At 42.5% G+C, this 12,272-nt stretch overlaps 1 protein-coding gene across 11 annotated transcripts in view; it reads left to right on the plus strand.

Moving 5' to 3' along the window:
• Nucleotides 1–12,272, plus strand: part of NAALADL2 (N-acetylated alpha-linked acidic dipeptidase like 2) — a 1,287,075-nt gene that overhangs the window by 820,613 nt on the left and 454,190 nt on the right. The gene's annotated exons all lie outside the window — the stretch shown is intronic.

Here is a 12,272-nt window from a genome sequence, read left to right on the forward strand (position 1 = left end):
GTCACCATTTTTCAAGTGTTTGGATTCTTTGGTGTATAATAACTTTCCTTCAATGAATCCCTATGATGATTCATTACACATCTTCATTTCATCTATTCATTTTGACTGTCTTTTTGACAGTGCCAACTGTCAACTGCAATGTGCCAACTACACCCCACTCCCACCCGCAAGGCAGTGGGGTACTACTCAGTTTACATTCTAGGATCCCCCCCAGTATTTAGGCTCTTTGCGGTCTAATAACCTTTCCTCATAATGAATCCCTATGAGGATTCATTACACACCAAAGAGTCTAAACACCTCACAAATTCCTAAAATAAAAACTGAGTACCCAGTGCCTTGTGGGTTGAGGGGAAGTTGGAACATGGAATGCCACTAATTCCCCACCCCCACCTACCAAGCAGTGGGGTCAAAATGAACAGAAGAAATGAAGGTGTGTAATGAAGATACCAAATAATCTAAACACTTCAAAATGCCTAAAAAATAAACTGAGTATCCCAGTGCTTGTGGGGTGGTGGTGGTGATGTAACTGACACATGTCAGTTGACACTGTCCAATGATAGTCAAAATGAACAGAAAAAATGAAGGCATATAACGAATCCTTATAGGGATTCATTATGAGGAAAAGTTATTAGACACCAAAGAATCTAAACATTTCAATATTCCTAAAAATTAAAATGAGTACCCCACTGCCTTGCATGTGGGGGTGGGGGTGGGGTTTAGTTGGCACATGGCAGTTGACAGTTGGCACTGTCCAGTGACAGTCAAAATGAACAGAAGAAATGAAGGTGTGCAAAGAATCCTCATATGGATTCATTATGAGGAAAAATTATTATGCACCAAAGAATCCAAAAACTGGAAAAATAATGACTGCACATTTTGCTCCACTTCTACAAGGGCTTCTACAAGGGCTAGAGCTTAGCTTTTTTTTAAAAATGAAAGCTGGGGATCTGTGTTAGGGTTAGGATATGGCAATTTTGAATCCTCATTGTTTCCTATGGTGGAAATGTTCGAAATTAGTAAAAGAAACTTTAAAAAATTAATTAAAAATCAACCAAGTGTCCCACTGCCTTGAATTTTGGGTGGTAGGTGGCACCCATGGCGACCTACCCACCACCAAATTTGGTGCCCCAGGACCTTGTTAAGTGATCCAAATCTGAATCAAACTGAAGCAAATACAACTCAAATCTGGGGTGATGTGGGGTGGGGGTCGATTTGGACACAAAACAAATCAAGGGTGATTTGTTTTGGGCACAAATTGAATTCAAAAAAATTGATTGGTGCACATTCCTACTGAGATCCTTTGAGAGTGATTGTTTTAATCCTGGAACAGGCAGTAGGCAGGGCAGATAAAGTGGCTGCCAAGTAATTATGAGGTCTGGGGGCAACCCGAATGCAAACTGATGCCTGCAGGGCCTGAGTATCTTTAAACAATAACAACAACACCCAAAAGATACCCAGATTCAGCTTCAGAACAAAGGAAACCCTAGTGCTCTCAGAAGGCCAAGACAGAAAGAAGTGCCACAGATGTATACACAAGTTGCAAATGCCTTCTATAAGTGCAGCATCAGCTAGAGCATAAATTTCTGTCCAGGATATGGGAGACCTGGCAGATTTAATAATGTTGGGGAAATGCGTACAGTGTTAAGATGTATGGGGAGGTGGGTGTGTGGGCAGGCAGGCAGGCAGGCTCCACCTTCCAACCTACACATTTTCCTGAACAACTGCCCCATGTGCACAACTGTACACCTTTCCCAGTACATTTACAATCCTTCAGACAGAGCCTGATGATACCACCACCCACTCATATTTATCCTACAGTGATATGAATACTTGATTGGGCTCATCTCTCAAGGCAAATATACATTTACATGGGCAGAAAGTGATAAAACCATTTCTTCACTCATGCCCCCCGAATCCTTCAGCTCAGTATTGTTTACACAGACAGGCAGTGGCTTCTCCGAGGTTGCAGGCAGGAGTCTCTCTGGCAACGTACTGTATGCTTTGGTAGTTTGTTGGTTCAATAAAAAAATCTTGTCCTATACAAAAAAAAAATCTTGTCCTATCTGGAGATGCCAGGGAGGGAATCTGGGACCTGCTGCATGCAAGCATGCAGAAGTTCTTCCCAGTGCAGCCCCATCCTCTAAGAGGAATATCTTACAATGCTCACATTCAAATGCAAAACATTCAGATGATTGTCAAGGCAGAACAACATACAGAAAGAGTCAATCCAATAACCAAGGCAAGATAAGCATATACAGTGCAATTGTAAGATAACATTCTCTGCAGTAAATCACCAGAAGGCAGAAATAGATGTGGGGAAGGAGAAATTGAAGTTTCCTCTAAATGTCAGAGTTTCTCCCTAGGAGAAATTGTAGAGCATTTTCTCATGCCATTTCCCTGCATCCTATAATAGCACCCAGCCACTATAATCATGCTCCCCCAAAAGCAAAATGAAAGAGCCAAGTTTTCACACAGTGCAGGAATACAGAATAGGAGCCAACCAGATCTCTGTAGGGATGACATTCCACAAAGTTGGTGCATGCACCAAAAAGGTCCTGTTTCCAGTGGATGTCCTATTTCTGCAATTCCCTCCCTAAGGAGATCAGGCTAAAGGAAGAAATTCAAGACCTTACTTTTCCGAGAAACATTCTGACTCAATTATAATTCTATGATTGTATCACTACTGGTTGACATAATGGGCCACCAGGCTTTTGCACAACTTAAAAGGCAGCCCCAACAGTGTAGCCCAATGGGGCTGTTACAGAATGACTTAGAAACTGGGTCTTGGCAAATGCACCCAGATGACAAACGTTTCAGGGCCTGCATGTTCAATATGCAATGTGAAGGTTCGGATTACTGTTTGATAATACTTCAGATTCAATACTGTTCCAAAAAAGACTATTTTACAAGAAGGAAGTGCCATCCAATGGTACTACAGGCTTAGGAACATAGGAAGCTGCCATATACTGAGTCAGACCCTACGTCCATCTAGCTCAGTATTGTCCACACAGATTGGCAGTGGCATCTCCAAGGTTGCAAGCAGGAGTCTCTCTCAGCCCTATCTGGAGATGCCAGGGAGGGAATCTGGGACATGGTCCATCTGATTGTTAGATAACTCTTCAGCTTCAATACTGCCCCAAAAAGACTATTTTAAAAGAAGGAAGGCTCCATTTCCACTTATTTGAATATAGTCCCTTTGGGACACCACTGGAACTAACTACCACTGCAGCCATATGTAGAACTATTTGTTAACGTGTTGAAAGGGCAGCTGTGTGGGTCACTATCTGGGTTTGGACTACAGCGATGGGAGAGAGTTAATGCTTTTCCACAGTACCATGGTCCTGATATGGACTGAAGACTCCCACAGCTGTTTTTTAAATGAAAGGTGGAAAAGTTTGTGTGTGTGTGTGTGTGTGTGTGTGTGTGTGTGTGTGTGTGTGTGTGGCGGGGGAAGGGGTCTCAATCATGGATTCCAACACACACTTAAAGTAAGATCTGGTTTGGCAGTGAGATGCCTGTGATTACATCAGGAAGCAGAGCATTTTTTTAAAAAACCTAGGGCTGTGCATAAAACAATTTTTGCTATTCGAGTCAAACTCGAATCTGCTACCCTTGAATCAGGATAGATTCAATTCACATTTTTTTTCAGATTCAAACTGATTCAAATTTGATTTTTTATTATTATTTATTATTTTACATTTTATATCCCGCTCTTCCTCCAAGGAGCCCAGAGGGGTGTACTACATACTTAAGTTTCTCCTCACAACAACCCTGTGAAGTAGGTTAGGCTGAGAGAGAAGTGACTGGCCCAGAGTCACCCAGCTAGTATCATGGCTGAATGGAGATTTGAACTCGAGTCTCCCCAGTCCTAGTTCAGCACTCTAACCACTACACTACACTGGCTAATGGGTTAGGGGGCAGCAAGGTGGGTTGGGTGGCAGGGTACCATGGGTGCTGCCTACCTAGGTGGCCAGATTTGGCTTTTAAAAAGCCAAATTCTGGCTTACGGCCCATTTGACCCACGAGTATAGCCCTTAGGTGCTGGCAACTCTGCCTACCACCCAAACTTCAAAGCAATTGGGCAAATGATTGATGTTTTAGGAATTACTTTGTTGTAAGTGATTTTGTCTTTTTCTGCCATAGGGAATAATGGGGCTTCAAAGTGCTCCTGCTATTTCCCCTGGGCAGTGCCTAGGGGCTCAAAAGTGTGTTGGGGTAGTTTTTAGGGAATTTCTATGTATTTTAGAATCTCTGATGGTTAACTACCTTTTTTCATAATGAATTCCTATGATGAAGTAATGTACTATCTGAGAATCTAATGTGTTTAGACTCTCAAATGTTACAATGCTTCTACATAGGGATTCATTATGAGAAACACCAGAGAATCTAAAATATACCGGATGATCTAAAATACATAAACATTCTCCAAAAATCATCCAAGCACCCACTGCCTCGTGGCTTGGGTGGTAGTTGGCACCCATACTGCCCAACCCCCATACCCGTTCTAAGCACTAACCATGGGGAATAATGAGGCCGCTTTGAATCCCCATTATTCCCTATGGCCGAAAAAGACAAAATCACTTAAAACCAACAGATTCCTAAACCAGAGCAGCAGAGAAGCTGAGAGGGACATGACGAAATGGCAATGACTAAGGGAAACTCAAATCTCAAATGGATTCAAACCAAATCTATTTTGGCCAGGGGTGCCAGGGCAGTTTCTTTTCGAGGTCAAATCACTTGAATCAACCAGAATTGGGTGAAACTGATTCATCCTCGAAATGATTTGCACATCTCTTAAAAAAAACAAAAAACCAGCCTGTTAGACATTGAGAGTAATGAGTGCTAAAAAGGAGGAGATGTAATGACCTTAGTAGGGCCCAATGTCATCTGTGAGTGGGTGCATGGAAGGAGGGAGTTCTGGGGAACACCCGCAGAGAAATAAGAACGAGGCCACCAGCCATTTTGACAGCTGCTATACCCTGTGTTAAGCAATTTTTTTTTTTGTTCCGCACTTCAGTCTCCAGTGGCACTGTTTTACAAAGTTTTCAGTGGCAAATATTACACAAAGAGAAAGGGCAAAGAGCCAGCGAAAGAAACGGACTGAGGCGGGTGGTAGCTGAAGACGGCTCTCTGCTATTGTCATATGGTCCTGCATCAGAAATAGAAATCTCAATCTCAGACATCATTACTTGTCCTGTTGGAGATTCAGACATGCCCTGAGGTGAAGCTCAGCATAACACATTGCCTGTCTAACCTCAAGCTTTTGGGATCTTACCAGGTCTGTTGGACTTTCTCCAAACTCTGAGGCTTCCAGCTGCATTGAGACACAGCGGGTGTCTCGGGCATGGAAACGATGAACTGTAATGAAATAAAATGTAGCACAGAAGGAACAGCCAGATGGGGACTCAAGGAGTATCTATAAAGTGTTTCACACTTTTCAGGGCCATCCCTGAGGGGGTGCGTGGCTGGGGGCGAATCAGCATCTGCGGGGCCTCCTTAACATTTCATATCATTACAGAATCATTCTGATTGATGACACACAGTGTAAATAGTGTGAGTGAGGTTTTTGAACATGTCCAACCAGCTTGGACATATAATGCATCTCTAAAGAAATAACAATAAAAAGCACAACACATGCTTCACAGTTCTCAGACCTTCTGGGTTGCAAATCAACGTGAGCATAGTGTATTCACAAACAAACAAACAAACACATAAATTATATATTGTTTGTTCCAGAAGTTTTTGTAATTTTCTGCCATGAAAGAAGCCACTTATAGGACTTTTGAGATGGTTTTTTAAACCAACAATTTGTCCAATCCACTTCAATATTCAATTTAAATATGCATATTCCTCGCACCCTGCCCTACATCTCTGCTTAATTTTGTAAGGGCGGTCTAGAAATCTAACAAATAAATAAATACCAAAGCCCTATGCCAAGTCATTACAGGACAGGTGATCTAAAGGCTGGGGCAGAAAGGGGGGCATTTTACTCTTTTTTATGAAGGCAGATTCTTCTAGATGGGTGTGAAATCATGGTCTAAGTGGGGGCTTCAGTTCCAGACATTTTTGTAATTTTCTGCCATGAAGCAAGCCACTTATAGGACTTTTTGGATGGGTTTTTCTAAATTAAAGAAAAAAAATTAAAACCAACAATTTGTCCAACGCACTTCAATTTAAAGATACATATTGTTCCCACCCTGCCCTACATCTCTGCTTAATAATAAAGCCCTATGGCAAGCCAATCCCTAAATATTCAAGGCGGGGGAGATAACCACAAAAAAGAAATCACATCATACCTCCATTACTAAGGCTGAGCTGGGCAAAGGGTCTGCAGAGAGCTCTGGTGCTGGAAACTCTCTGCCTGCCTGCCTGCTTGCTTCTTTCCTGAGCTTCAGGCTTCAGGGAGGCCTGCATGGAGGCCTCTCTAGAAGCCATAAGAACAGCCCTGCTGGATCAGGCCCAAGGCCCATCTAGTCCAGCATCCTGTGGCCCACCAGATGCCACTGGAAGCCACAGGCAGGAGTTAAGGGCATGCCCTCCCTCCTGCTGTTACTCCGCTGCAACTGGTACTCAGAGGCATCCTGCCTTTGAGGCTAGAGGTGGCTTATAGCGCACTGACTAGTAGCCGTTGATAGACTCCATGAAGTTATCCAAACCCCTCTTAAAACCATACAGCCCTGCTCACCTGCTGAACAGATGAAAGGCGGGGTGAGATGGAACTCTAGCCATTCACCTGGGAGCCTTTCAAGCTGCACACAGACACAAAAGATCGGCTCTGGCTGGGCTGCGGGGAAAGATAAGTGGCTGCGAATGGGGGAGAGAACATAGAACATAAGAACAGCCCTGCTGGATCAGGCCCAAGGCCCATCTAGTACAGCATCCTGTTTCAGGCAGTAGCCCACCAGATGCCTCTGGGGAGCCCACAGGCAAGAGGTATGTGTATGCTGTTGTCTCCTGCTATTGCTCCCCTGCAACTGGTATTGAGGGGCATCGTGCCTCTCAGAGGAGAGGAGGGCAGGCTGTACTGTAGTGTGCTCAGAGCGAGGCATGTGCCAGCATGGGGCCCAGGGCAATTGCCCCAGCCGCCCCACCCTACGAATGGCCCTGACACTTTTGCAAGCCTTTTCACAAATACTTCTTGCCCCCTTCCGCCTATATCACCATTTGTATCGGCAGTATGATTTATCTGCATGGCTCTTTATTCCTAACTTCCCTGAAAATAATGTTGCCCCACCAAACTAAATATTGAGGTCATTCACACAAGCGAAAACTGTGTCCTACCCAGGTTTGGGAGCTGTGTATCCTCCCAATTTTCAGTTGTGTGGGTGCAAACAACTAGGTAGTAGGAGAGAGAAGTGATTGTGTGGAAGCAAGGTAGGAGGAAAACCTTGGTAGCTTTTCGTCCTACCTTTCTTCAACACAATCACTTCAACCCAGGTTTTCCTCTTCCCTTGCTTCTGCACAACCAAAAATCGGGAGCACACACAGCTCCTAAACCTGGGTAGAACACCATTTTTGATAGTGCAAATGACCTCTGTGTCTATTGAGCCCAGTTCACAGAAGCAATTATAAAAGTTTGGAATCTTTGGATTTTGCAGTTAAAGCAAGTCAGAATTACTCTTTAGGGCAATGGAAACACTCCAGAATTCAAGTTCATGGGCGGGGGTGTGTTTTAAACAGAAACTATCTTGTTCTCAAAATGTTGTTTTCAGCTGAGGAAGCTGAACTATTTATCTAAATTATTTAGATCCAATCTCATTATGGAAATGAAAGGTCAGTAATCTTTGGAGTAATTCAGTGTCTCTTCAGCAGCCTGTTGAGTTCCTCTCATGCTGAATCTTGTGTTAAATGCCAGACATAATGAAATAGCAATCAGTGTGTATTTGTATGTTTTTATCTGAAGCTTGAATAAGATGCTGAGGTAACAAATAAACACCATGTTGTGAAATGCACTGTCGAAAGAGAAAGTTACAAGATGAAATCAGTTCTAACTTTTCAGATGGATTCTAAATTTTCCAAGTATTTACTAGCCTAAGCTTCTATTAGCTTATGTCATATTTATTTATTTATTTATTTATTTATTTATTTATAATTCATCATTACATTCCACCCTACTTCCAAGGAACTCCAAGGATAGTATAGATTGGATTATTATCCTATTTTATCCTCAGAGCAACTTGAGAGATAGTGACAAGAACTGGGCAACCTTATCCAATCAGTTTCATGGCTGAGCACTCTAACAAGAGATGTTGCTGAAGTTCAGAAGACCCATTTGTCCCACTCATAATGAATGTTTGGTTGTATGTGAATCAAGGGTTTTCAGGGTGGGGAGTTCCAAAAGCAGATCTACTGGTTACAAAGATGTCATTAGCTGCCGGGGTTTGTGGAGCTTTGCTGGCTTCCATAATGCACAACTGAAAATAAGAGCTGTGGGGCTGGAATAAAGCTTGGGGGGCATATTCATATTGGCTCAGAAATAAGTCAAGCAATTTCTTGAATTTTTAAGGGTGCAAGAGAAAGCCACGGTGATGTAGTGATTCAAATGTTGGACAAGGACTGGGGAGACCTGAGTTCAAATCCTCATTCTTCCATGAAACTCACTGGGTGACTCTGGATCAGTCACTTATCTCTTAGCCTAAACTAAGAGATTAGGTTGTGAGGGAAACCATGTATACCACTCTGGGTTCTTCAGCAGAAAAGCAGGATATAAATGTAAAAATAAATATAAAAATAAATAGATTTTATTTTCTGAGCCAATTTAATGCCAAGAATGGGGAATCCTCCCATTGCTATGGTCCTTTCATTCCAACCAGAGATGTATGTGTGTTTGGGTGCATATATGGAGTTCTTGAATTCTCTGAATTCCTGCATCAATTCAGTGGAAGAAACTAGATCTGCATGACAAAGGAATTTGCATGTGAAATATATTCTTCAATTAGATCAATAGGAAAGTAGTTGCAGTTAGAGAAGCTACATGTACACATCAGAACTCCCATATTGGAAAACATCATTGGAGCAGAATGCTCATCTGTAAAGAGAATGTCTTAGTAATGATCATTACTTTGCCCCAGTAAAGTGAATGTAAATCATGTTCTAATGGGTTTTCTTGTTAGGTACTTACAATGAGGGCATACCATTTCAATATTACATTGTCTGACCAATTTATTATGAATAATTTTTGCCAGTTGGTTATGTTTCTCAAATGATCAATAATTCATGGTGTTGGGCTACTTGTAACAATGTGATCTATTGATTCAGCATGTTGATAATATTTACTACACCTCCATTATCTACAGTTTCAGTGATGAATGTGCTTGAGCTAGTCATGAATGATATCTGAGCTTGGATGGAAATTATAAATCCTTTTAGTCAGGCATTATTTCTCTCTCTCTCTTTTCAACCATGCATTTAGGTGTTCGTTAATTATTATTGTTCCCCCAGTATTGGAAGATATTTCCCATGAAATATCTTAGATTAACAATAAATTGCTATTTTGGATGTGAGAACCTACCATTCCAGGGCTGGAAGAACTGAAAGACATACTTGATTAGGAATGCAGTGCTCAGCCTTTGGATTTCTGTTCTGTACTGAACTGCTTTTCAGTGCCTGGAATCAGTGCCTCATATACCGAGCAATGATACACTGGTACAGCGAGAGAGCAGCCTATCAGAACTTCCCAACTAACTGCACTGCTATAGCAGGAAAACAGCAGTTTTTAATGCCCTCCCCATCCTGATAAAGTCCTCTGTGCCACCCAAAAATATGTTCCCAAAGGCTGCACAACCCTTGGGGACATATTTTCGGGTAGTACTGAAGGCTTTGTGGGGAAGAGGAGCCACATCTGCATCATGACCAGCATAGGCCACTTCTTCACTGCACTGGTTCAGTCAGTTGCTCTGTATAGCAGCCTGTTTATTAGCAAGGGGGCTGTCGCCCCAGACCTGCTTCCATGTCTGTTCCTTGGTTTGTCCAGCCCAGCTGTCTTCTATCCAGCCTTGCCTTCAATTGTACAGTGACTTTGGCTTTGGTTCCCCATCTGGTCTATAAGCTCCATTCCTTCTTGACTCCCCTGCTTCAGGTCACCTGCAGCCTTTCCAGATACTTGGACTTGACCCTTCCAAGGCCGGGTAATGATTTCCTAATGGTCTCGCCTCTTCTATGGTGTCTGAATAGCAACCTGCTTCTGCTGACTTTTATGTATCCTATCCTACACATTCTTTCACCTTTTACACACTTGAAGACCTTGTGCTTGTAAAAGATAAAGGATGAGCAGGTGGTAAATTTCTGTTACTTATTACTTCCCTTGCTCTGCCAGGTGAAGAGGTAATCAACACTGCATCCACTCTGTTATTTATAATCAGGCAGCCTGAGCTGGTCTATTAAAAAGTTGCCTTTCTCCTTCCACTGGGTCCTCTCAGGCCTGTGGCTTCTAATTTGCCTCCTGGGTTTTCAGGTCCATTGAATCCTGTATATGAAATACAAAAAGTCAGAATTGGTCATCCATAGGGATACTTTCTGCTATGCTGATGTACCTTTCCTGGGCACTTATTAAATCAGACATATTTAATAATCCTAAGACTGCACATGCACTGCAGGAAGAAGCAGCCTCCCAACTTCTACAGTGCCAGTGCTCACATTGGAGGGTGAATTTTGCCAGTCTTCTCCTCCTGTGGATGTGCCCCGCACCACCTGAAAATATGTCCCTGAGGACTGCACAGCCCTCAGGGACTTATTTTTGTCTGGCACAGGGCACTTCCAGAGGAAGGGGATATAGGCAAAATTGATCCTCTCTGAAAATGTTTACCATGGGTGAGTTAGTAGAACCCTTCTGCTGCACATGTTCATCTCATATAGTATGGATGCAACTTTTGTCAGGATATCATCCATTATTACTATTCTATGATTATTCTATGAGCAGAAGATGGTTAGCATGTGTCTCTTGGAATTGTCGTGAAAAACCAATTGATCACAGATTGTGACATGTTTTAGGAGACTATCTCCAAGTGAATCATTCTGAAATTGCTGTATTGATTTCAATATATGCTGCATAAGGGTTCCAGCCCAGATCAAGAGATGGTGAGTATCTAGTGGGTGAGTTCAGATGAACCCCAGAAAGTAAGGTGGTGGGGACCAGATGTTCCTGGTGAGCTCACTCTTCCCATGTGAGCAGCAACTTCCACTCATTTCTATGTCATCTGAACCTGCCATGTCAGTTTGCCAGTGTTAGGTGCCCTCTGTCCCCTGACATTCACTACCCAAATTCCTACGTTGCTTAAAGATGTCAGCTGGTGGAGGAAACCCGACAATGCTCACTCTGGTCACTCTGGGTGACCTTGGGCTCACAATGGTCACTCTGGGTGACCTTAGGCCAGCAAATTCACTCTCAGCCTAGCCTTATTCACAGGGTTGTTGAGGATAAAGGCAGCCATATACGCTGCTCTGGGCTCCTTGGAGAAAGAGTGGGATAAAAATTTGTAAATAAATCGACTGACAAGCTGACATTTCCAGGTCTGGATGACACAGAACTGAGTAGGAGTAGTGGCTCTCACCAGGAATCACTGATTCCCACTGCTTTACTTTCTGGTGGTCATCTGAATCTGTCCAGTATATTTCTCATTTGGCTGTACTGGAAAACCTAGTTGGTAACAAAGTCTGACAATATGTTTTTAGGGCTCTTGTCTCCAAGTGAATCATTCTGAAATTACTGCACTATATGAGAATTTGCCATTTAGAGGGTTGCAGCCCAGATCAGCTTGTTTAAGGTTAGCATAGAATTTGTGGAGAATACAAATTACTAGCATAGTTCACAGCTCAGGCTCAATTCAGGTAATATTTTAGACTGAAAAGATTTGCATTGTGAAGGGGATGTGTTCACTAACAAGTGGCACGATATTTAGAGCATTCTGCTATAGGTTAATATATTTGTCATTAGAATATCCTTCCCCATGGATGGATGGATGGATGGATGGATGGATGGATGGATGGATAAAGCTTCTTGGGCATGCCTCACTTACTCACTGACATGAAACTCCCAGACCAAACAATGAAAGGTAGAAATATGTCATTTTACAGGTAGGTTCCAGACCTTGCCCAGACTTCTGAAATAATCAGAAATCCCCCCAAAATTGATTAATTTGCTGGAAAATGCAGAAAAACTCTTCCATTAGAAAAGCATGGGGAATGATACCTTCTAAAAAACATTGGCAGTTTTCTTGGGTATTTTTCAAGCCAGAAAGTACAGCCTTTCACTGAATTATGAAGCAACATTTTTT

This window comes from Hemicordylus capensis, chromosome 3, assembly GCF_027244095.1.
Source record: "Hemicordylus capensis ecotype Gifberg chromosome 3, rHemCap1.1.pri, whole genome shotgun sequence".
NCBI classification, from domain to species: domain Eukaryota; kingdom Metazoa; phylum Chordata; class Lepidosauria; order Squamata; family Cordylidae; genus Hemicordylus; species Hemicordylus capensis.